The 24,225-nt window shown below is 32.7% G+C and overlaps 1 non-coding gene across 1 annotated transcript; it reads right to left on the reverse strand.

Annotated features, from left to right (window-relative positions):
• Positions 1-23,861: 23,861 nt before the first annotated feature.
• On the reverse strand, positions 23,862-23,964 carry LOC117076991. The gene has a single exon (XR_004434595.1). It is a non-coding gene; the product is annotated as a U6 spliceosomal RNA (small nuclear RNA).
• Positions 23,965-24,225: the final 261 nt, after the last annotated feature.

The raw sequence follows: 24,225 nt of genomic DNA on the forward strand, positions 1-24,225 counted from the left end.
ATAGTGTTATTGTTGTTATTATTATTATTATTACTATTATTATTATTATTTGCTTGAAAATTTCAGGGGCACATAAGGCATCTGGAGGCAAAAAGTGTGTAGTTCTGAAAAACAAAATGAAAATAAATTACAAAACATTTTAATAATAATACATAATCTATAATATCCTTTTTAAAACAATCAAACTAATGAAGTATTAAAAGGTGATTACAAAAATTGTTAAAGTATAATGAATTAGACACACTCATATTGTATAAGGTTATGAATTGGTCTAATCTTTTGGGAAATGTATGTATAGATAGGTAATAAAAATGTCAAAAATATCCATATTCTTTGGTTTTGAATTAATAACTTTACTTGCTTGTTTTTTCCCAAGAAAAGAATAAATATACAACCATGTCTTTTATAGAACTATTATTTTATTAAGTAAATTATATTTACAAAATTTAAATTTTTATTATTTGTATCAAAATTACCAAATTGGGAATAGTCTAATTTTTCCAAAATAGAATAATTAATGTATAATCATTGAATACATATTATGTAACTATAAAAACACTTTATGTAAAAAATAATGACAGAGAAATGTTCTCATAATATTAAGTGAAGAGAAGTAATACAAAAAATTACATAGTACACATATATCATATATAGAAGAGAACAAAAAGAAACAGATAATCACATTAATTTAAAATTTACCAAGGAAACAACAGAAAGAAAATACAGTGAAATATAACAATAATATTACCTTGGGAATGAGGATTTAAAAAATCCTCATTTGATTATTATTCTGAATGCTATTATTTTACAAATTTCGAAAATGACTCTTTACCTTTTATAGGAGATATGAGGAAGATAAGCTTTTCCTACACAAATTTCCACTTTCTCTTTTCAGATTTCAGCTTCAGAGATCAATGTTCAGATATTTCATTTCTTCTTCAGTCTTCTTCCCCTACACGGAATAAATACAAACTTGAAACCATGAATTCTATACTGAAACAAAGGTCCTAAATGTCACTGGGGATGTTGATTTCCTAGGACAGTTTTTTTTATTATTATTATTTTAAACATTGGCAGTCGTATTTTTAAGGGAATTTGCCTGTCATTGGTTGTCGGAGCATGGAGTGAGGAGTCCTGTGATGTATGTTGGGGGTGCACAGCAATTCTAGCTAAGCAGTTTTATTTTACTCAAATGACATGGTGATGTGATGCAAGAGTAGATTCATGGCCATGATATACTCCCCATTTCAATTACAAAACTCGTTTAAAATCACTTTAAAGTGTCTACTGACACTTTGATGGAATCTAACTGGATCTGTAAATGAATAGACAAAATATTCTGGGGAATACTGAAGTCAATTGGTGAAATTTAAGCTTCATTTAAATTAGTCTCAGAGGTGAGGGTCTTCTCTTTTTGTCTATTCTGGAGAGTGATAATGTTGATTACTACATATTTTATAAACCTAAAGCTGACATGGAAATCTTAAAAGGATGCTGTTAAATGCTATTGGACCCTAAGGACTTAAGGTCATTATCAGCATTTCCTTTAAATTATAATGTATGCTGTAATTTATACAAATAAGTGTTAGCAAAAGATAAAACTGTAGATATGATTTTTAGCACATGAATTAATCCAAATAAAATTATATTTTTATTTTAATTTTATAAAAGTGTGTACTTATTCCACAATAGAAAACTGATTATTTAGATCTGAAGACTTTAGTAGTCTTCACTTTAAATATTAAATTTATGATGAAATCATTATTGGCATGGTGATAGTTTCTGAATTCAGTCTTCTAGTGTAAATAACATTTTCTCTAACCATGACTAGATAATAGTGTCATATATTTCACTAAGACAATCTAATAGCCACTTTTAAATGTATTATGAAGAGAAAGGTGAAAATGCAAGTTCCCTTTTGTAGCTTATAAGTAAATGGGTAAAAATATTAAAATCTAAAAGCTCATGTGGTTTATGCTTACAAAATTAAAAATTTTTATTCTTATGACCCATTTAGTTAACTTCATATCTTCAGATTACTTAATTAAGCAAAATTCCTTTTGGGATCTTTTTAAAAAATTGTTGTACATATAGTAGGTGTATATATTTATGGGGTATGTGACATGTTTTGATACATGCCTGCAATGTGAAATAAACATATCACAGAGAATGGGGTATCTATCCCCTCAAGCATTTGGGGTTAGTTTTTAAGTACATTGAAGATGTACAAGCAGATTACAAAATCAGAGTATTTTGAAACTATCAGAGTGCTAAGGATCCTAAGATCTCATCACAATCCCTTCCTATGAAGAAAGAAACCATGGCTGTTTTCATCCCTGGTAGCAAGAAGAAAAAAACGAGCATAAAGAGAAATAAGAAAATATAAGCCGATTTTAATGAACTTTTAATGGTAACATGCATACACAATGTTAAATAAGCCCCTCAGTACTTCCCCACATTTACTGCAGTGATCTTTCTATGCCTGGGGCATGGCCAACTTGTTCAGAGAAATACATGCTTGCAAGACACTCTGGACCTTTACTTAGGCATTTGCAGTAGCTCCCCAAAGGCTGGAGTCAGGGTACCCAGGTGAAGGGGTGAGCTCCTGAAGTGTAGAATGGCAGGGGCAGGACTGTAGAAAAAAAGAACACACAGAGGCACCAAAATACGAAAATAAAACTGCAAAATAGAAATAATCACGCAAAGGATTAAAAAGCTGGTGACTTGGTTGTAAATCATAAAGAGATCTCTCAGAGGTTCACCAGTGTTCAGATTAGAAGCCTTGCTGGAGGAAAAGTTCTCACACCCTTTGAAAGCGTGAGATCATTGAAACAGATGATGAATTGAATCTGATACTGCAAAAAAGCCTGGAGACTTCTCAGCTACAGACTAGATTCACCAGCTATAGTGACTCAATGTGCAACATTCTGGGCAAAAATGTCGTTTACTTCTATTTCTATGTTTTTTTCACACACAATGTGTGATATGCAATAAAAATAATGTATGAAAAATGCAAAGAAGCAAGGATAACCATGGACAAGAGTGGAAACCATTAATAGAAACATACATAGAAACAACTGAGAATTTGGAATTATTCTAAAGGACTTTAAAAGTATTAAAATTGTTCAGGAGTCAGTGGAAAATGTAGACAGCATGCATGAATAAATAGATCATTTTATGACTTGATAATGTTTGAAAAAACAAATAGAAATGCTAGCAATACATGATAACAGAAATAAAGTGTTTAGTGTGCAATCAAGAAATGCACAGAAGAGGAAAGAATCAGTAAGCTAGAGGACGAAAGTTAATACAAATTATTCAAAGTGGAACACAGAAAAAAAGATACAAAAAAACCTAGAGCAGAGCATCTGAGATTTGACTATCAAATAGTTTAACATTGAAGAGTCTCCATTGAAGTAGGGTCTCATAATTTATTAAAAAATTGATCATTTCATCTATTTTTGTCATTTTTTATATAATACTGTCAGGTCATCAGATTGATGATTTGGAACTGTAGTTATAATATAATAGGCATTTATAATCTACTAACAATTTGCAGTGTCCTTTAAGTGTGGGTTGAGTGCCACAAAATTATCAGACCAAGAATAAAAGGGCAGAGATAGACATATATCAAACCACATTTTTTTCTAATACCTTGAGTATGGATTTAAAGAAACATAATCAGATCTATTTCATTTAACAAGGATTTATTGAATCTTTTCTCTCAGGCATATTTTTATGTGTATTTGAACAAGATTTGCTTTGTGGTTGATCATATTCAATATAGAGAATTGCAATCTCTTATTTCTTTTAAGTTGGGAGAACATCAACTTGACCCTGAAATTTTCTATTTGCTGTTTTCTTCATTTACCTATATTTTGTTTACATCAACCTTATTTCAGTGCTCTTAAAATATACTTGCGGCAGCAACTGGACAATTCATCAAGCCTGCTAACTTTGCTATTCTGGTTAAGACGTGTACCAATTCCAGGCCTGACCCCCAAACGCCTGGTACTGCTTCTTCCATTGCTCTCATCTCCCACCTAGTGGCTGCACAATATCAGAGCATCTCCTTCTCTGGGTACAGTGTGTATCAATTTCCTGACCTTATTCTCACTCCAGCACTCACAATCACTACCAAGTAGAATTTATATGAATGAGAAATAATAGTCTCCCAAATAAAACCATTGAACCTCCATGTACATCTATACAGATTGTGCTACTCTAACTGGTATAATGCTTCATACTTTTTGTTGAGTTTTATAATAAAAAAACATGGTAATAGATAAGTCACGGAGAAAAGGTTAAACATGGTGTTCCTTCTTGTTGCTAAGCTTTTTGCGGAATTGTGTTATATTTTATTATTCTGAGGTAGCTGTACTTTATGTTTAAAGTTGTATCTCTACTCAACCCACAAAAGTACTCTCCCATTACAGTAGAAATTTTCTTTGTATCTTCTGTGATACTTAATAGTTTCATGTGTATAGCTCTTGGTAAACAAATGTTATTTTTAATGAACAAATGAAATGAGTAAATATTTGAATATACTATTTAGTCAACTGAGTTAATATATTTTATTTTTATAGCAAACTAAGAGAACATATTTTTATATATACGTTGTTTTAATTTACAGAAAATCTCCAAAATATACATGTAGGTTTAAAGCAAAACAAAAATAAGAAGAAAGGCAGTAGTATTGTTCATTACTTTTTGACTGAGTAATCGAAACCAAACATTTATTAAACACTTTCCTTATTTAAGGTGTTTGGTTAAGTGGTGATTATATAAAGATATAATCATGTCTTTGCTAATTATACAATCGAGTTAGAAAATCAGACAAGTAAAAATTACACACAGAGAAAGTGACATTAATAGAAAAGCACTATTACAAAGAAAATTACATATTAATAATGGAGTACTAGGCTCAGAAATTAAATTGTTCATAGGATGAAGACAGCTTAAGAGGAATTCTCAGAGGGAATGAATTTTAGCTGAATCTGAGGGATGATGGTCAAGAAAAGAGAATACAGGGTTTTCCCAAGCTAAAAACCCAGCAGCATGTGAACAGGCAGGAAGCTTTAAGAGAAAGCAGTAGCTCTTTCAGTAAGGACAATGTTTCCAGAAGAGTAAGTGGAAAACTGTAGTAGGCATAGTCCAAACTCTGAAGTTCTAAGGATGTCATTCCAAGGATTTGGGGGTGTTAGTGGGAAAACCACTGGATGCTAACAACATACCTTAGTCTGGAATGGGACATGGTCGCTTTTACCAACTTCTCACTGTGTTCTCCAACACTGGTGCCAACCATGACAATCTCATCAGAAAAATCAAAAGCTTCCTAGCAGTTGTCTCATTTTTACTTTCATTCTACAGTCTAATTTTTATATTGTAGCCAGAGTGTTTCACTCTAATCTAAGTCTGATAATATTTCTTCCATGCTTAAAAAACTCCAGTAGATCACACTGAAATTAGAATGAAAAAATAAAATTCAATTTGTTACCATAACCCACATAAACGGAACACTGTCTATGTCTCTGAAGTCATATCCTACTTCTTTCCCTCATATTTACTATTTCATTGCTAAACTGGCACCTTTTCTTTATTAAGACAAATTGTATCTTACTGATTTTGTTTCCTTAGGCATCAGACACACAAATTGAGACAATTTGTTCATAGCACCTTTTAATCACCAGAGTCTATGCAAGGTCTGTGTTTGATTTTTAATATTTAGTTGACTGATTCATTCATTCATTGATTCCACTCAATTTTGTAGCCGTCTCCCGCTATTCTCTCCCCATATAAAAGTAACAAATTTTAAGTATTTAATATGCATTTTATAAGACTATACTCTTACACAAGGAGAATATTTATTGTTCTGCATTTTTTTTGCTGTTCCGGTAACATTAGTTTTGTTATGTATCTCATATTTCGCGCAGTAAGAATTTTCTTACGATCTATCCGTGTTGCTAATTCTACATCTAATCTATTATTTCAAAGCAATGAATGTTTTCTTTCTTTCTTTAAGGTAGGTATTATTTTTAGTTGCTGTCATACATATTGGCTACTCATTGGTGGTAGTGGATAGATCAACATCAGTGAGGCAAAATTCACTGTTAAGCAAGGACACCTGTTACATAGTACTTGTTGAAAGGATGTAACCTTGCATTAAAACTGTAGTGGTTTCCTCTATGCCTTTGTTTTCAGACCTGACTCAAGCTCAATAGAAAACATGACCTCCCATAGAGACTGAACACCATTGGATATACCTAATCACAAAACAGGAAAAAAATGGTGATACTGCATGTTAAACCATCAAAGTGAACACACACCTTTCCAAGAGACCATGTCTCTGGGTTGAGGAAAGGATAGCAGTTGGCATTATTAAGCATTTTGGAAATGTGAACAAACTGTTTATGTAACTGTCTTGGATTTTGTACATTCTTACCCTAGGTGTACATAGACCAGAACTACTTGATGAGGAAATGATGCCAGGAATATCTTACTTTATAGCTTTGTGGATTAGATTATTCCCAATTCCTAATGAGTCGTTGGGGTTCATTGTCACATGTCTCCTCATGATAGACATATAGTCTCCATCAGTGTCTGGCAGCAAGTCAAGAGTAATTTTCCATCATAGAAATGCATCTTACTAAGGATAGTTAGCAAATATGTGTCATTCTCTTCTCTGAGAGCTCCATAAGGATAATTCCATTAAGGTGGTGAACCATTGTGATGTCCTCTGGGATGCTGGTGAGATATCAATGTTCCAGCAGACTAAGTTGTAGCCAGAATTGAAGAACCGATATAAATCTCAAGCAACATGGTTACGCTATATTTCAGTACCTACTATTTTCCCCACTCACTTGGCCTGATTTCTAATGCAATGCACATATCAAAAGTTGCAAACAGACTGCCAGCGACTCTGTAATATACTCAAGTAAGAACAGCACATTCAAAAAATCAATTTTGTTGTCATAGTTGACATCTGATTACAATAATAATTTATCAACACCCAGTCTCTTTGATAGTGCCTAAAATGGAGACATTATTCATTCGGTTAATAAATATTTATTGAGACTCTACAGACTCAGGACTGGGAATGGAGGAGTAACCTCCCAAAACTGGGAAACTATGAATAAACAAAGGACATAAATAAGCTTCATTTTCAAGCTTGAATTTCCTAAGCTACCCATTTCATCTATGACCGTCCGCAAACACAGCAAGATTTTCTGATAGAACTGAAAATAAACTGGCCTCTTCCCCGTGGGACTCAACTCTGAGATGTGAAACGTAGAGTTTTTTGTCTTAGATACCTCAGCATGTCAACTGTGCTTACACACTCCTTAGCACTCAACTTCCCCCTCCCACTGCCACGAACCTCAACTAAAAAATGAGGAAATGAAAATAAATGTAGTTACGATTACATACGATTGTATTACATTCTAAAAAATTCATAGAACACAGGAAAAGGCAAAAAAAAAAAAAAAACTTTCTTTATCCTCGTGTCCATTTTAGAGTTATTTGGTATCTGCTTTATTTACTTATGAGTTATCTTCATGTCAAATTATATTTGATTGAGGCTTGTGTCCTGGTCCTATGTCCAAACTTTTACTGCTTTCTAAAGTTTGAAGGTGTACAGAAAAAAACAAGTGTGATAATAACATAAGTATGAAGATTATTTGACTTTAATATACTTATGATTTTTGGATAATCACAAAATATGAATTCTGGAGAGGAACACACATGAAGTGACTTGTAGTTTTATGAAATCAGTTTCCAAATAGACATAATTTGAAAAAGAAAATTAATAGATGCATAGTTCATGTATAATGTAGTTTATAGACTGTTACTTGATAATAAAATCTTAGTAAAAGATTTTGTTTCAATTTTAAATAAAAACAATGTTTGAGATCATCAGAAAATAAACTATAAAATTAAGCTGAATAAATGTTTCATAATATTGGAATGGCTTAAAGTCAACGATATTTTAGAATGCCCTTTAGAAGTACAAATTGGGTAAAACAGCAATTTCTGTTGGAAAGAAAATCAAATTTTGCCATTCTAATATAAATGAGCAGAGGATTGCTCTGAAAGCTTTTAATCCACTCCAACAGTCAATCTTCTTACAGAGGGAGCTGTTTTATTATTTAGACCTTCTAAGAAAATTTTTACCTGGATTAATAGTGATTGCATTGCAATAAGAAAATAAGAGCTGGCTTATACGTATAAGTTCTACTCTTTTAATTGTGGAAGGATTACATGCTAAAGTCCATCATACAACTAAAAAAGTTCATACTGTTGGCAGGTTACTTCTGATCAGAGTATATAAATAGTTTTTTCTGGTTTAAGTTTTCTAGTCTAACCTACTTAGGGCCAATGGGTGAGAATTTGAGAGTGATTTCTCTCTTTCCTTCAACTCATCTTAAACAATTTATTGGTGAAGTACACTCTAATGTAGACTATGGGACCTACATGCCGTTCAACACTACATGGTCTCACTAAACTTTACTTTTAGAGTGTGCAACAGCCTCTGCCTTCTTGAATGTTGTTTCCTTTTCCTCATTATCTTATAGCCCCAATCAAATCACTCCATTTCCCTCACCCAACCTCAGTGCCTGGCATCAGGCAAAATAGTCATTTACTTTCGTGTAATTATGTTGCTTGAAGTATTGGCAGTGGTCTCATATTTTATGGGTGAGGGATAAGAGGGGAGAAAATAGGACTCTACTCTGGTTCAATTACAGGTGATTTATCCACACCACAAAAATACATATTATGTTTCTAAGTTTAACTTCCTGATATACATTCAGTTGTATGGCTTTATTCTAAATATATCCCTGTTGGGTTTGCCTCTGGCCCCAAGTACATTACCAAAAGTCTTTTATTTTTATCCATTTGTGCAAGAGAAAGAAGTTTGTAAACAGCTGTGTTGCCATATGTTTTACATAAACTACATTAAAACAAAACACTATGTTTCCAAGTTAGGCTGAATTTCCAATGTATCAGAAAATATATTTTCCCCAAAGTTCTTACTTTTATTATGGCTTAAAAATTTGTTATGGCAGCAATAGGAATCTAATATACACTAACTTTTAAGCAGCTAAGTTATCCATTAAAGTACAGTTGTTTAAAAAAAATTGTGTTTTTTTTTGTTTTTTTTTTTTTTTTTTACAAGCAGTTGAAAGGTAGAAACATGATAAAGGATTATAACTAAAAGCTAAAAACTGTTAAAAATTTATTTTTTCCTGATCATTGCCTAGAGTTACAAAATGTGTTGTGGTGTTGAGTATTATCTAAAATTGTGTGTAAACACTTCTTTAAATTTCTGATAGAGTAACAGATGAAAATTCAGTGATATTAATCAGGAATACAAAGCATTTGAAAGTTACCTACAGGGTGACTAAAGTTTCCATCCTGAGAAGTTCCTGTCATTGAACGCTTCACCATTAACACTTATAGGGATTTTCTGAACCCAGGAGATCTGCATGTAACATATCTGACAGTGAAAGTAAAATATGTGAAATTATAGGAAGATGGTAAGTGCACAGAGAATTGAGGTAGAAAGTCAATGGTATTAGAATTGAACATCAACGTATCTGATAAAATATGTTCCTAAAGTTAAATCTGTAGGTGTTTATACTGATTAGCATCTAGATAGCCTATTTGTTTATCATTGCCCCAGCCCAGAAGAGCTATAACACTTCTCGCCACACTCAGTTCTCCCAACTCTGACCTTGTCTCCATTTTCACATTTTAGTCTTCTTTATAAAAAAAATGGCCTAAGCAGGAAGATGGTGATTAATGCTGCTGAAGCATTTGCATGAGGCAGCTTGCCTGTGTGTAACCATCTTTAAAATGTTGGGTACAACTTTAGACCCTACTGGCCACAGAAAGAGTTCCACTCAGCATTATAATATAAAAAGTAGTTTAGAAGTCTAGAAGACTGAATAGATTTGAAATTAAAATGTTTGTCTTTGTAGAATTAGAATGGCAAAAAGAATACTTTTTACCATTAATTAAATAACTGTTAAAACTTTTGTGACTATAACGTTTCAAAATTCAGTAATAATGGATAAAATACATTTATTTCTAACTTTTAAAAAATATAAAATAAAATTTTGATTTTCTTCTCTATCATAGTCTCTTCACTTTATGTTTATGTACATATGTATGTATGTATGTGTGTATTATCTATCTTCTCTCTTCTATTTAGAGATCTCTGGGTAATATCTCAAATTCTGGACAAAAATCACAATGAAATTAAGTGTGGATATATATTCACAAGCTCCATTGAAATAGGAGAATTTCCCCATATTAAATAAGAAGAGAGAAGTGAGCATACAAAGGTGAAGAACAAAGTTAAAATTGTAATGTCTTGGGAAGAGCTGGATCCAGATATAAACCTCAGTATTTAGGGACGTAAGTTTTAATTAGCACAGTGGGGATAGAGAGAAGAAAAGGAGAAGGAAAAGAAGTATAGAAAAAAGAAAAAATAATAAGTTGCAGAAGAAAAAGATGTTATGTTAACACTTATTCAAACACAACAAGTCTTTTAATAAAAATAAAATGAGTTAATTTACTGGTTTAAAGAAAATAAAACCAAAAGTTAGACAATAAAAAATAGAAAAGGCATACTGGTGTATGAGTAACCATCTAAGATAGAATAGACTTAACCAAAAGAGCATTAATGGTTTAATGAAAGTATACCTTAACAATTTGACATATAGATAACAATTCTAATTGATTTTAATTCATCAAAGAAGATAGTCATGAATCTCTATGTATCTAATAATGTAGCCTCAAAATATGTATACAAAGAATTTGAAAAATGAGAACATAAACAAACCTACAATCACAGTCAAAGATTTAGCATATAATTCTCAGGATAAAGAGACTAAGCCAACAAAAAATTTAAGTCGGGACTTCCAATGATAACATAACTATAAAAATCATCACTTTCCCTTTTTCCTCCGGAAAGCCACACGAAAGCAAAAAGGAAAATGAAACATTAAACATAGAGTCTAATTTGAGTAAGACTAAGAAAAATATATAACCCAACAACTATGAAATAAATCTAAGGGTTGACAATAGCAGCTGAGAAAAGGGTAGAGCAGACGGAAGAGAAAGAGTCATCTTTGGAAAGTCCAGCAGCACATTTTGGCAAGTGTTCACAAAATGTATATTTCCTAACAGTGATGGGCATATTTTCAGATCAAAAATAGTATATTTTGTTTACAGTAGGCCTAGAGCCTCGGGTGACTATACAGGAGGCAAAAGTTCTTTTGTACAGTTTGCTTGTGCAAGATGCATGAGGGCAGGCTACAAGACTCACACAAATAACCATATTGTAGGACAGCCAGAAGAGAACATTTGGAGTGTGAAAGTCATCTATCCTTGACCTCTCCCTTACCCTTCTAGTCTCACACACACCTTGTGAAAACTGCTGTTCATTGAAAATCTTTCTCCATGATGAAGAATAAATAAGGACCTACTGAAGCCATCATTGCGGAAGTGCTAAAACTGAAAAGAACAAGAGTAGGGGGGAGAAAGCAATAAAACTTCATATTGTTGCCACAGAAGAGATAACAATTGTGATCATTATTTTTAAATGAATTAAATTTTAACTTAATGAGATTGTTTTCTTTGTGAAAGAAGACTATAAAAGAGAAATGAAAAAAAAAAAAAACTTTAAAAAGCCAGAGTAAAATTAGAAGAATCCCAAGAGAGACTAGACAATATGATAAACATAGTAAGCTGTAAAGGGACAGATGGAGTATGTGAAGCTGGAGAATCAGGGCTATTCCTAAAGCTGTACTTTCCAAAGCCTCTATCCCTTCCCCTTCCTTCTCAAACACTCACTGAATATTACATTGGTCATTGCACAGTCTTCCTTCGACACTTAAAACACAAATGCCTCTGGTAGCAACCATGCTCCATGCCTCTGGTAGCAACCATGTTCCATATCCATGATGGCTGGAGGATTACTCTGAAGCTTTCCTCCACTCCTTAACCTTGCTCTATACTTGTTGTTTCAGAAAAGTGAATTACTCATGCTCATTGCACTCAATACCTGTTCTAACTCAAGCAATTTGCCATCAGACCGGATTGCAAACCATCCTCCCAGCAGGGAGCTCTAGATGAAAATGCAGACGACTGGTATAGGGCTTTTGGCAAATCCTCCAGGGCTAAGTAATTGAAGACGTGGACCCTTTGTAATCTGTCACTAAATTATCTTTTCAGATTCCTTCTCAGATACTGCAGCCTTAGAATACCACACTTGCCTTACAATCCGGACAGCTGGTATTTCTGGAAAGCATTTTTCTGACCTCTCTTTGTTTATGCTGGAGCCTCTGCCTGAGAAATATGTTTATCACCTAGTTCAGTTAGAAAAAGGAGAGTCCTCTTTGAAGGCCTAACTTTAATTTTTTTTTCCTTTCAGTGACCTGCTCAAAACCTTTAAGTTGAATACATTTCTTATGTATTCTCTTATCACTTTACACTGACTAGAGAGATGAAACTTACAAATTGTTTGCTAATGTCACAAAGTAATACATTATCTTGGGTAGGATGAGGGTAGTACATTCAGTGCCGCAAACAGAAATTCCTTAGATTAAGCAAAAACTGAAGCATCTGGAAGAATATTTTAAAAATTTGGTTAGTTGGGTTTGAGATGTGCATTACAATCCTTTAAAGAGATAACGAGAGCACTTAAATAATCAATATCGATTTGTCTGCCCTTTGCTATCAGTGTCACTTCCACTAGATTCTCTCTCTGGTCGAGACCTTAAAATAATCAGATTTTGTAACATTCTACCCTGCTTAGTAATCCTTTGAGCATCTTTAGTATGATTTTTATGCTAAAAGTATCTATAGCTCACCTTAACTTGATTTATGCTTGACCCTAGAGAAGGAGTGTAGTGAATTTTTATAATTTTATATTGCCTTGGAATCTATTTGAAATATCAGTTTAATTTTCTCATACAAGAAATGGGCTTAGTCACCCTTAAAATGGTTTTCAAGTTTGCAGCACATCCTAATGGCTCAAGTCAGTGGCCAGAGATAAGAATTTAGAAGCACCTTTCCCACTAGCAGACTTGATTTCCTGCTTTCCTAACTCTTCCTTTAAATGGACATTTTAAGTGTTTGCTCCTGCCATTTAAAGTGTCCAACACTATTTTATATATATATATATATATATATATATGTAAATATGTGTATACACATGTATGTTGCTAGTTGCTACATGCTTCTCTCACCCTCTGCTCACTCTTCATGCTTGCCTCTCATGACCCAAGATGGGGACTGACCTCATGACTATCTCATAACTATGTCCTACTTGCCCAGGGTTTGAAAGTAAAACTCTTTTAACCTGCTTCCTACTGTGGTGATTTGTTGAATTTGTACCCTTTATTGAACGAACAAGGGACTGCTCCAGGCCGCTGTTTCCCAGAATGCTGGAGATGGGGACCACAGAGTCAGGATCCCAGCACCAGAGTGGCAATCAAGCGTGTGTAAACCGACATGGGTCAGGCAAGAGCCACAAGGGCATTTACCAGTATCAGCTTTCCCTGATGAAAGATGCCATGGTCATAGGTCGGACAAACAGACATGAATCCATCTGCCAGGTAAAAGAAGTATTCTCTGAAAGGCACACCAGAAAGCACCATGTCCAGTTCCCCTTCGTTTCTCGTTAGGACAGGGTTGCTAGCCACTCTTGTACTTTTGCACTGGAACCTCAATTTAGCTGGGGACCCTCAAAACAGGAAGGAAGTGGGAAGCAGAAAAGTATCATTTAATCTCAGCATACTAATTAGGAGAATTTCACCTACTGAATTGAGATTCTGGAAGACAAGCAGTGCATTCTATTCATCTTTATTCCCCATGTCTAGTAAGATGTGGAAAACATTAAGGACTTCCATATGTTTTCCAGAATTCAAGTATGCATTTAATACTTACACATAAAATATACTTAATCAGTTCAAAAAAGGTTTGGTTTACATTAACAAATAATAATATCTGTAGCATTCATAGTATACAAATTGGAATTATCTACTCAGATGAAGCCTTAAATATTTATTAGAATACTCTGGAGTTTGTCAAAGATGTGTGTTTTACTTTGTAAATTCTTTTCAAAACTGGAATGAAGAGCTTCTTTTCAGAATAACAGAAACGTGACACCACTTTAATGACTCAGCCACATAGTATTTTGAGTGCTCAGAGAAAAAAGTTACAACAATAAAGTTGCTAAAATAAAATTTACCTTTTTCTCTGAAGCATGCTTGCATGTCACTATGCCATTGTTCAAGTGCTTTTCAAAAGGAACTATCTGATTGTGATGACATGTGCTAAGAAAAATCTATGCTTTCAAGCTATAAGAAAATTAATCAAAACATTACAGTCTCCTATTTTATGGTAGTAGCTTCAGTGCTCTTCAGGAAGAAATATATACCACTAATCTATACAATATTGCCTAACAATCTTGTCCCTTAAAGTGTTTAGCTGATTATTAAAAATGTGTATCTAACATGCAAAAAAGTATAAGACAGAAACAAGGCACTAGTGTGTTTATTCTTAGGAACATAGTTAGAATTTTTAATTGGTCATTTGTAGATAGTCACTGATAACTTATTATGCAGTGTGAAAATTACTAGTTTACACTGCAAGTTTTGGTCTCTCGGTTTGATTTCCCAGGGAACTCTAAAATGGAATTCTCAGTTAAAGCTTCCACCAACCCTACAAGGAACTCTGGAGCGGGAATGACTCTTCAAAGTTATCCCAAATAGGGAAAAATCAAGACATTTTTACCTCACATAGATCAGCTACTGGATAAAGGCCAATGTGAGAAAGGAACATGCCCTTTAATGAGGACGTTCTTTCCAACAGAGGCAATTCCCAAAGGATTTTGAGAAGCAAGGGCTATCTGCCATAAGCTAAGAAAATGGAATAGATGATAGATAAGTCGATAAATCAATCAATAGCTAGATAGCTAGCTAGATAGTTAGCAAATTATTATTGCATGTAGCTATCTATTTTAAGGATAAAATTACATTACAAAATTTCATTCTTATTAGTAAAACGGAAAGATCTGGTTTATCCTCAGTGGGTTATACTATTCATGTAGTTCATTAAAATTTTTTAAAGGTATAGACAAATTCTGCCTTGGTAGTTTTTATGTGAATGGTTCTGTGAGAGTTGGCCAAATTAATAAATTTGTCCATTCTTGCTAAAGGTAATGGACTTATATCAAATCTTAAGTAGAAATGAAATGTAAATGTATATGTGAAGTACAGATTTGAGTATCCAGTTGGTGATAATATCACAGTAAGTTAAAATTAGTTTCAGTTCCTCAAAATGTATGATTTTGACCTTCCTCGGAGTTCTCTTAAGCAATTCATTTTATCTTTAAAGAAAGAAGAATACTAGACAGTTTTAACCCTCAGGAATCATAGATTTTGTCTTCTACATATTTTATTTTGTGGCTTGCCCCAACTAGGCAAAATGATTAAGTGATTAATTATTTCTATAATTCTATACTGTACAATTATTGTGTATGACTTTTTAACCAAATATTTTTGTGAATGATTTTATTTAACATAGTTGTTTATTAGTAATCATTTGAATTTTTAAAAATGTATTCAGAATCAGTGGAGCACATTGGACATAATAAGCCAATATTATTGTTAAAAGTTAACAATAATTTCTATTTTATTCATTAGTAATTTCAGCATGAGAGGTGCTTTTCATGCCATTTCTACCATACAACCTGCTTTTAAAAACTACAATATTTTAAACACAGGGATTCATTGAATACATGACTTGAAAAATTATAATATTAATAAATAATATTAACTTTCAAGTAAATTTTCAGAAAGAGAACAACTTTGAAAATGATACTGAAATTCAAATAAATATAACTTTTTTTTTTTACTTAACCTAAAGTCAAGTTTTCTTGAAGTTGTTATTGCTGAAACCTAAAGTTAAGTTTTTGCTTGAAATCATTATTGCTGAAATTGTTATTGCTGAATTCAAATGTATAGAAGTAGACCAAATTTTATTCTTTAAAACTTTCTTCATGCCCATGCCAAGAATACAGAACATGGTAGATTTCCTTTCCAAATTCCTGCAAACATGTCTGGCAGGCCTGGCAGCTCAAATTTTGGAAAGCATACAAACTCTGTCACACACAATGGGAGTTAAAAAATGATTGCATTCTGCAGCTCTTTTTTATCGCTCTTTGCCAATTTTCAAATGGCCCTTTTTTATAGATATTTGAAATTATTTTTTCATGAACAATTTAAACATTTTTAGAGGATGCATGGCTTTTAATGATATTTCTATGAAATATTACAATTAGAGCCTTAATTATATGGTGAAAAGTATAGGTAAATACCTCATATCATCCATTATTGAAAAAATATACCAACAGCCATATAATTAACATTATTTAAAGGATCAGTCTAGGATATTTTAGATGACTTGCTTTGAAGAGCGCACTTATGACAATACACTGAAGCTATTTTATAAAATAAGAGATACAAAGAATTATTGGACATTGCATTTTTTACTATTATGCCATTGATAAGAATAACTGAAAGTTTTGTAAGACAGTTGTTATTGTTTTACTTATTTAGATAATACTACTGAATTTACAAGTATACAAATTTTAGCTAATGATCTGATATATTCACAGAAGCCAAGTACATATCATTTTTAAACCAAAGGGTGGTATATTCAGTTTTAAAGAAGGACCTATTTATCATTGTAAAAATTTAGAAAATGTTACATGCTCTTGGCTTTAAACACTAATCTTTATTTTACATACACTCTTAAGTGTCTTTTTACTTTTAAGGATTGAAAAAGGATAAACTTTCTTCATACATATAACCATTGTTTGACATTTTGCATTTAATTCACGAGTTATTTTCCAAGAATTTTTTGTTTACAATCAATTGATGTTTATCCCAAGACTACAAATTAAAATATTCTCCATCACGGACTTATTTATTTTTTTACAGAGTTTTCAATTAACTTTCAGGGATGATTAACCAAAATAAACTGCTGCTATTGAAAGTCAATTTAATAGATATGTTTTTTCATTTTCCAGTAAACAATAAACCAGGTATTTGAAATACAGATCAATGTGTATGTAAGATTATCAAAAATACAGTACAGTAGCCCCCCATCCCCCTTATTTCCTCCTTCACTTTCTGTGGTTTTAGTTACCTGCAGTAAACCACGGTCTAAAACTTTTAAATGGAAACTTCTAGAAATAATTCATAGATTTCAAATTGTGCGTTTTTGAGTAGTACAACAGAATCCCACACCATCCCACTCAGTTCTGCCCACTAGTCAATTATCTCTTTGTTTATTGTCCATGCTGTATGCTACCTGACCTTTTTTTTTTTTTTTTTTTTTTTTGAGACAGAGCCTCGCTCTGTCGCCCAGGCTGGAGTGCAGTGGCGGGATCTCAGCTCACTGCAAGCTCCGCCTCCCAGGTTTACGCCATTCTCCTGCCTCAGCCTCCCGAGTAGCTGGGACTACAGGCGCCCGCCACATCGCCCGGCTAGTTTTTTGTGTTTTTTTTAGTAGAGATGGGGTTTCACCATGTTAGCCAGGATGGTCTCGATCTCCTGACCTCGTGATCCGCCCGCCTCGGCCTCCCAAAGTGCTGGGATTACAGGCTTGAGCCACCGCGCCCGGCCGCTACCTGACCTTTTAGTACACAGTTATCTTTTAGTAGTTGTCAGGGTTATCAGAACGACCCATCACAACAAGGGTGAGTAAACTACGATAAAAAATTTTGTAGAGGTAGAGACCACATTCACAAAGTTGTTTTAAATGTTCCATTGGTAATTATTATTGTTTATCTCTTACTGTGTATAATTTATAAAGTAAACTATATGTAGGAATATATGTACATGTAGGAGAAAACATAGTTTATATAGGATTCAGTTCTATGCGTGGTTTCAGGCATCCACTGAAGGCCTTGGACCATATTCCCTGTAGATAAGAAGGGACCACTGTATAACTCAGAGAACAAATGTTCACAGTCTTAATAATCATAAAACTCTGAAAGAATAGCATTTCAATTCTAAATTAATTCTTTTGAACAGTTATTACTGAAACATTTGATTTATATTCTAAAATGTAAAGTAGTAGCCAAATAATAGGAAAGTCCATGTTTTTCACAGCAAATTATTGTCAAAAAAATTAAAGTCGCATATATTTAAATGTCAGAGAAACGAAATGGTAAAGTTTTTGTTTTCTTAATAAAATAGCCATGTTGTCTTAATTTTAATAATTGGTTTCAGAAATTTTACAAAGAGGCTCTGAAAGTGTGATTTTGTGTATTTTTGTGTTTAAATTTTCTTCTGTTCTGACTTCATAGGATTTCTTGAGTCTATGCTTTGTTGTTTAACGAAATCTTTGAAAATTTCTCAGATGTTCTCTCTTTGAACATTGTTGTCTACAGCATTACTTTTCTCCTACTGTGAGACAACATACACTTCTATGAAAAGATTATGCTGCTTGCTTGATAAATATTTGGCTCTTTTAATCAAATATTTTTATAATTTTTGCTCTCTGTGTCTTAGGATTGTTATTTTTATTTATCTGCCTTATAGTTGGCCTATTATCTTTTCTTCCATGAAAAACCTTCTGTTATGTCCATCTACTGAATTCTTAATTTCAAATATTGCACTTGCCAGTTCTAGAATTATATGTATGTGTGTATATATGTATATATGCATATATACACATATACATATATGTGCACATATATGTATGTATATATACACATATGTGTGTATATATACTATATATGTGTGTGTATATATATATTTAAGGTTTAATTATCATCTAAATATCTGCATGCTTCTTTTTAGTTCCTTAAATATATTAATTACAGCTACTCTCCATCTTTTGCAACATAAATAATGGATAATTTGTCTCGTCCTATTGTCTGTTTTTACCCTTGATCCTGTTTCTTGGTAACTGGCAATTTATCACTTGAAATCAGACATTATGAATGAATAACTTTTAAGTTTATCTATGACATTATTTTCCTCAACAGAAATGTTGCTTCTTTAGAAATATAAAGTGTTACTAGATCATCTCCATTCAATCAGAAAACTGATTTGAGGCTTAGTAGCATGTTTTAAAGATATATCTGGCTGTCTCCATTTCTCCTAAGTAACCCTCCTGAATTTAGAGCTGATATGGCATTTGGTAAGGTTTATATCCTGGCAGAGTCTGAACTCAAATGTCACTCCTCAGTATCATTAAGATTGCAGAGAACTTGTTTTTTTCTTTCAGTGTCTTACAGTTTTGATTCTTATCCTTAATAATTACACTGTATAAGAATTAACCCAATGTCTCATGGGGAAAACTCATAGAGTATTTGACTTACTTTCCTAGACTTCTATTATCCCTAAGATCGTGTGCTTCTCCCCCACCCCAAGTGCTGACTGTCTTGTCATTTCTTAACTCAAAATTTCATTTCTCCAGGATGTGGAAGAGCCAACACTTCTGCTGATTCACTTGTTGCTTACAACAAACTGCTTAGGACTTCTGCATAGATTCTCAGAATCTTTCCATATTATAATCAACAAACACACTTAGGGAAAAATCACCTTCAGAACGTTAGCACCTCATTTTGTGGATTTCTTCACTACAATGTGTTTTCTTGCTCAGGCCTTATTTGCCACTGGATTTCTCTGAAAGATATATACATCTATTATTTCATCTAGCTTTTCTACATGTGTGCACCAAGATCATTGCTCTGATTAAAGGTGCTCTATCATTGCTAAACAGAAAATATTCTTCATAGTGTTTACTGGATAACAGAAGGAAGAAAGAAACAAAGAGAATTTGTTGCACCTATGTAGTGACTCCTTTTTGACTACAAAATTGGACTTAGTTTTATTTTAGAAGATTTAATTGTCTTTCTGGCTGTTTTTACAATATCTAACCTGAAATTGTGTGTGTGTGTGCGTGAGAGAGAGAGAAAGAGAGAGAGAGAGGAGAGAGAGAGAATCAGGATTTAGCTTTTGAAATCTACATAGCACAACATTTTAAGTAGTAATTAGGGTGCTGAAGACATTCTGATTTTTCTGTCTCTGGGCACATCATCTGCTTTAACTTAACCACTTTCTAGGCAAGGTAATATGTTTTCGTTAATAAAATATCTGCAGAAAAATATTTGTAATTTCCAGGAAGAATTTTTAGGAGCCAGTATGTAATTTGTCAGAGTCTTTTTCTTGGAACTATAACAATCAACAAGATTCTAAATGGTAGCTGATTGGCTCGTCTGGGTTGAGGAATGAAAATAAAAAAAAGATTAGAATCCCATTTATCTGATAATATGCATGTAGCATGAGTGAAAAATAACTTTTGCTCTTTTTAGTGATTTATACCTTACAGCTTATTGCTACAGTACAACCTAGTTTATCCTTAGTGAAATAGAAGTTGACCCCAGTGGTGAAGAGCTGTGATTGCTAATAACACATCACATATAGTATTGGAATATGATCAAAGTGGACTGTGGTCAGAAAACTTTCTGTAGTTTACTAAAATGAACTCCCAGGTTAGGCAGTGGGAAAAAGCTGATAAAATTTTGCCAGCACTAAATTGGGAATTTACTGTAGCATATTATGTAAATGTAGCATCCGTGTAAGTAGTAAATGTATAACTTTAGGGGAAAATACTGAAAACACAATTTTAGAAGCAATATTTTAAAATAACTGCACTAAATACCTCAAAAAAAAGTGACACTTTTGAAAAATATCATGCGTAGCTGAAATCTCACTAAAGAAAGAATCAAACAAACATTTTGGAACCGAAAACTATTAGTTCTGTAAGAATTTTTAAAATTTGAGTTGGTATCAAATTACACACAGCTAAAAATCCTATCTAGTATACCAGAAAAGAGATCCTAAAGAAATGTTCTGGTTAAAGCACAAAAAGACAAAAAGTTGGAAAATGTAAACAGTTATATGAGAGATATATGGGAGAAACTGAAAAAATCTAGTTATGTAATTAGAATCCTAGAGGAATAATTCCAATCATACAGAAGCATTGTATAAAAGATATGAGAAATAAACATAGTATATATTGAAGGTGTATAAAGTGATGTTTTGATATACATATACATTGCAAAATGATACCCCATCAAGTTAATTAATCTATACATCATTTCACTATTAACATTTTTCTTTTTGTTGAGAACTCTTAAAATCTAATCTTAGAAAATTTCAGTTATGAAATACATTATTGTCAGCTATAGTCAATATGCTATATATTAGATTGCCAGAACTTATTCATTTTATAAATGAAAGTTTGCACTCTTTGACCCAAATCCTCATATTTCCCTCATACACCTAACCCCTGACAACCACTGTACAAACATTTAATTTGGCTGTTTTAGATTCTACATATCAGTAAGATCACTCAGCACTGTCTTTCTGTGTCCAGGTTATTTCACTTAGCCTAATGTCTTCCAGGTTCATCCATATTGTCATAACTGACAGGACTTTTTAAAGGCTAAATAATATTTCTGTGTAATAATTTCAAAATAATATTCCTGTTTCCATATCTTGACTATTGTGAATAATATGGCAATGAAAATATGATCCCAGATATGTCTTCAACATGCTACTTTCATTTTCATTGTATACACATCCAAAAGTGGGATTGCTGGATAATATGGTGGTTATATTTTTTAATTTTTTTAAGGAACCTTCATACTATTTTTCATAATGGCATAATGGCTATACCAATTTACATTTACACCAACAGTGTATAAAAGTTCATTTTTCTCCACATCCTCACCAACACTTGTTATCTTTTGTCTTTTTTCTAAAAGCCATCTTAATTGTTGTGAGTTCTTATTTCTTTGTGATTTTGATTTGCATTTTTTCAATGATTTCTGATGTTGAGTACCTTTTTATATTCCTGTCAGACCTTTGTATGTCTTGTTTGGGAAAATGTCTCTTCAAGTCTTTTCCTCATTTTTAGATCAGGTCATTATTATTAAATTTTGCTATTGAGTTTTGTGTGTGCATATAAATACACATACAACTTTCTCATATATTTTAGATATCAGGCTTTTATTATTAGGTGTATAATTTGCAAATATTTTCTCCCATTCCATAGGTTTTATTTCCATTTTACTGATTGTTGCCTCCATTACTGTGTGGAAACTTCTTGGTTGGATGTAGTCACACATATTTTGGCTTCACTTGCCTGTGCTTTTGGTTTATATCCAAAAAATTTTTTTTTCAAATAACTTTTTATCTATGTTTTCTTTCAATTTTTACAGTTTCAGGTTTTACATGGAAGTCTAATCCATTATGCATTGATTTTTGTTTATGATATAAGGGCACAATTTCATTACTTGGCATTTGAACATCCAGCTATCCCAATGACATTTAATGAAGACACTGTTCTTTCACCATTGTGTATTCTTGGCCCTTTTGTTGAATATTAGTTGAATGAATATATATGGGTTTGTTTCTGTCATCTTTACTGTCTTCTGTTGCTCCATGCGTCTTTTTTTATGCCAGTACCACATTGTTTTGATTACTATAGCTTTGTGACATTATTTGAAATGAGGTAATGTTTGCCTTCAGCTTTGTTCTTGTTGCTTAAATTTCTTTGACTATTTGTGATCTTTTCTGATTGCATATAAGTTTTAGGATTGTTTTCTGTTTCTCTGAAAAATTCTAATAGAATTTTGATAGGAATTGCATTGAATCTATGAAATCTGTAGTGTGGACATTTTAATAACATTAATTCTTTCAATCCAGAAGTATGTGATATCTTTACATTTGTTTGTGTCTCCTTTAATTTTTGTATCAATGTATTATAGTGCTCAGTATACACATCATTCACCTCCTTTGTTAAGTTTATTCCTAAATACAGACAATCCTGATTTAGAAGGGCTCAACTTATAATGTTCTCGACTAATACAATGGATTTATCAATATATAACCTTTTGTAGGTCTATAGGAATCTGTATATATTCTTTTGTTTTTCATTATAGTAAATGGGATTGTTTTCTTAATTTCTTTTTTAGGTATTTTGATATCTCTTCCTCTGACATGTAAATGGCAGTTTCTGTGGCTGTTATTGTGTTTCTGTTCCTCTCATGGGTGTGCATTCTGGGTTGTGTGTATGTACAACATAACTTGTCATTTTAACTCACAGAAATCTGTATCAAAACAAGCCACATCTGAGTTTAATGAAGAGATTTTCTTAAATCAAAACTGCCACATAGTACACAAAAGTCCATGACATTGAGCTTAATGCTCTCACTATAAGAAACTTTTTCTTTTTGTTTTTCTTCTTCCTCTTTGGAGATGAGTGTATTTTGAATGGGGAAAAGAGAATGAACCAAATGGTGTTTGATGAGCTGAAGGGTGGATGATAGTAAGAATTATTATGTGCAAAAATTGTATTTTTCTTTATCTCTAGGCATGAGGTAAGATTGTACCTCCTAACTCCCTAGACGAAAGGTTTGGCTAAGTTGTTTATTTTTTCTAGTAAAATGCAATTGGAAGCTCCATCAGTTACTTCTGGTAGGACCTTCAAGTGTCAGTGCACTGGTGGCCATGGTCTTCCTTCCCTCCCTCTATGATTAGTGACCATGTTCCTAGAAGGAGTTCTTTCAAGAGTCTGATTATCAGAGAAAGGACATCATAAAACATATAATTAGTTGAACTGTGCAGCAGTGAGAGCCAGAAAACTTAGAAATAAATATTTTTTTGTAAATGATGAAAAAATTAATCTTTTTCTTTTTGCTTTTATTATTACTTTTAATTGACACATAATAATTGTACCTATTTTGTGGTACAGTGTGATGTTTCAAAAATATATGGAACGTTTCACAAACATGTGTCATCCTTCTTCAAGGGCCATGCTAGTATTCTCTGTATCATTCACATTTTTGTATATACCACCAAAGTAAGCACTCTTTACTGTTTTAAAACCCTAAGATTTGGAGTTAATAATTACCCCAGACAAATATAACCCATCTTTACTGATATATGAGCATACGTTGTTGTATTGTGTTTTGCTTTATAATACTATGAAATCACTGCATTTTTTAAAAAAAGGAAAAAAAAATGTGGCAACCCTGCATGGAGCAAGACCATATGAACTATTTTTTTTTTTCTTTTCAATAGCATGTGCTCGCTTTGTGTCCCTCTGTCACATTTTGGCAATTCTGAC

This window comes from Trachypithecus francoisi, unplaced genomic scaffold (genome assembly GCF_009764315.1).
Source record: "Trachypithecus francoisi isolate TF-2019V2 unplaced genomic scaffold, Tfra_2.0 Lachesis_group5, whole genome shotgun sequence".
NCBI classification, from domain to species: domain Eukaryota; kingdom Metazoa; phylum Chordata; class Mammalia; order Primates; family Cercopithecidae; genus Trachypithecus; species Trachypithecus francoisi.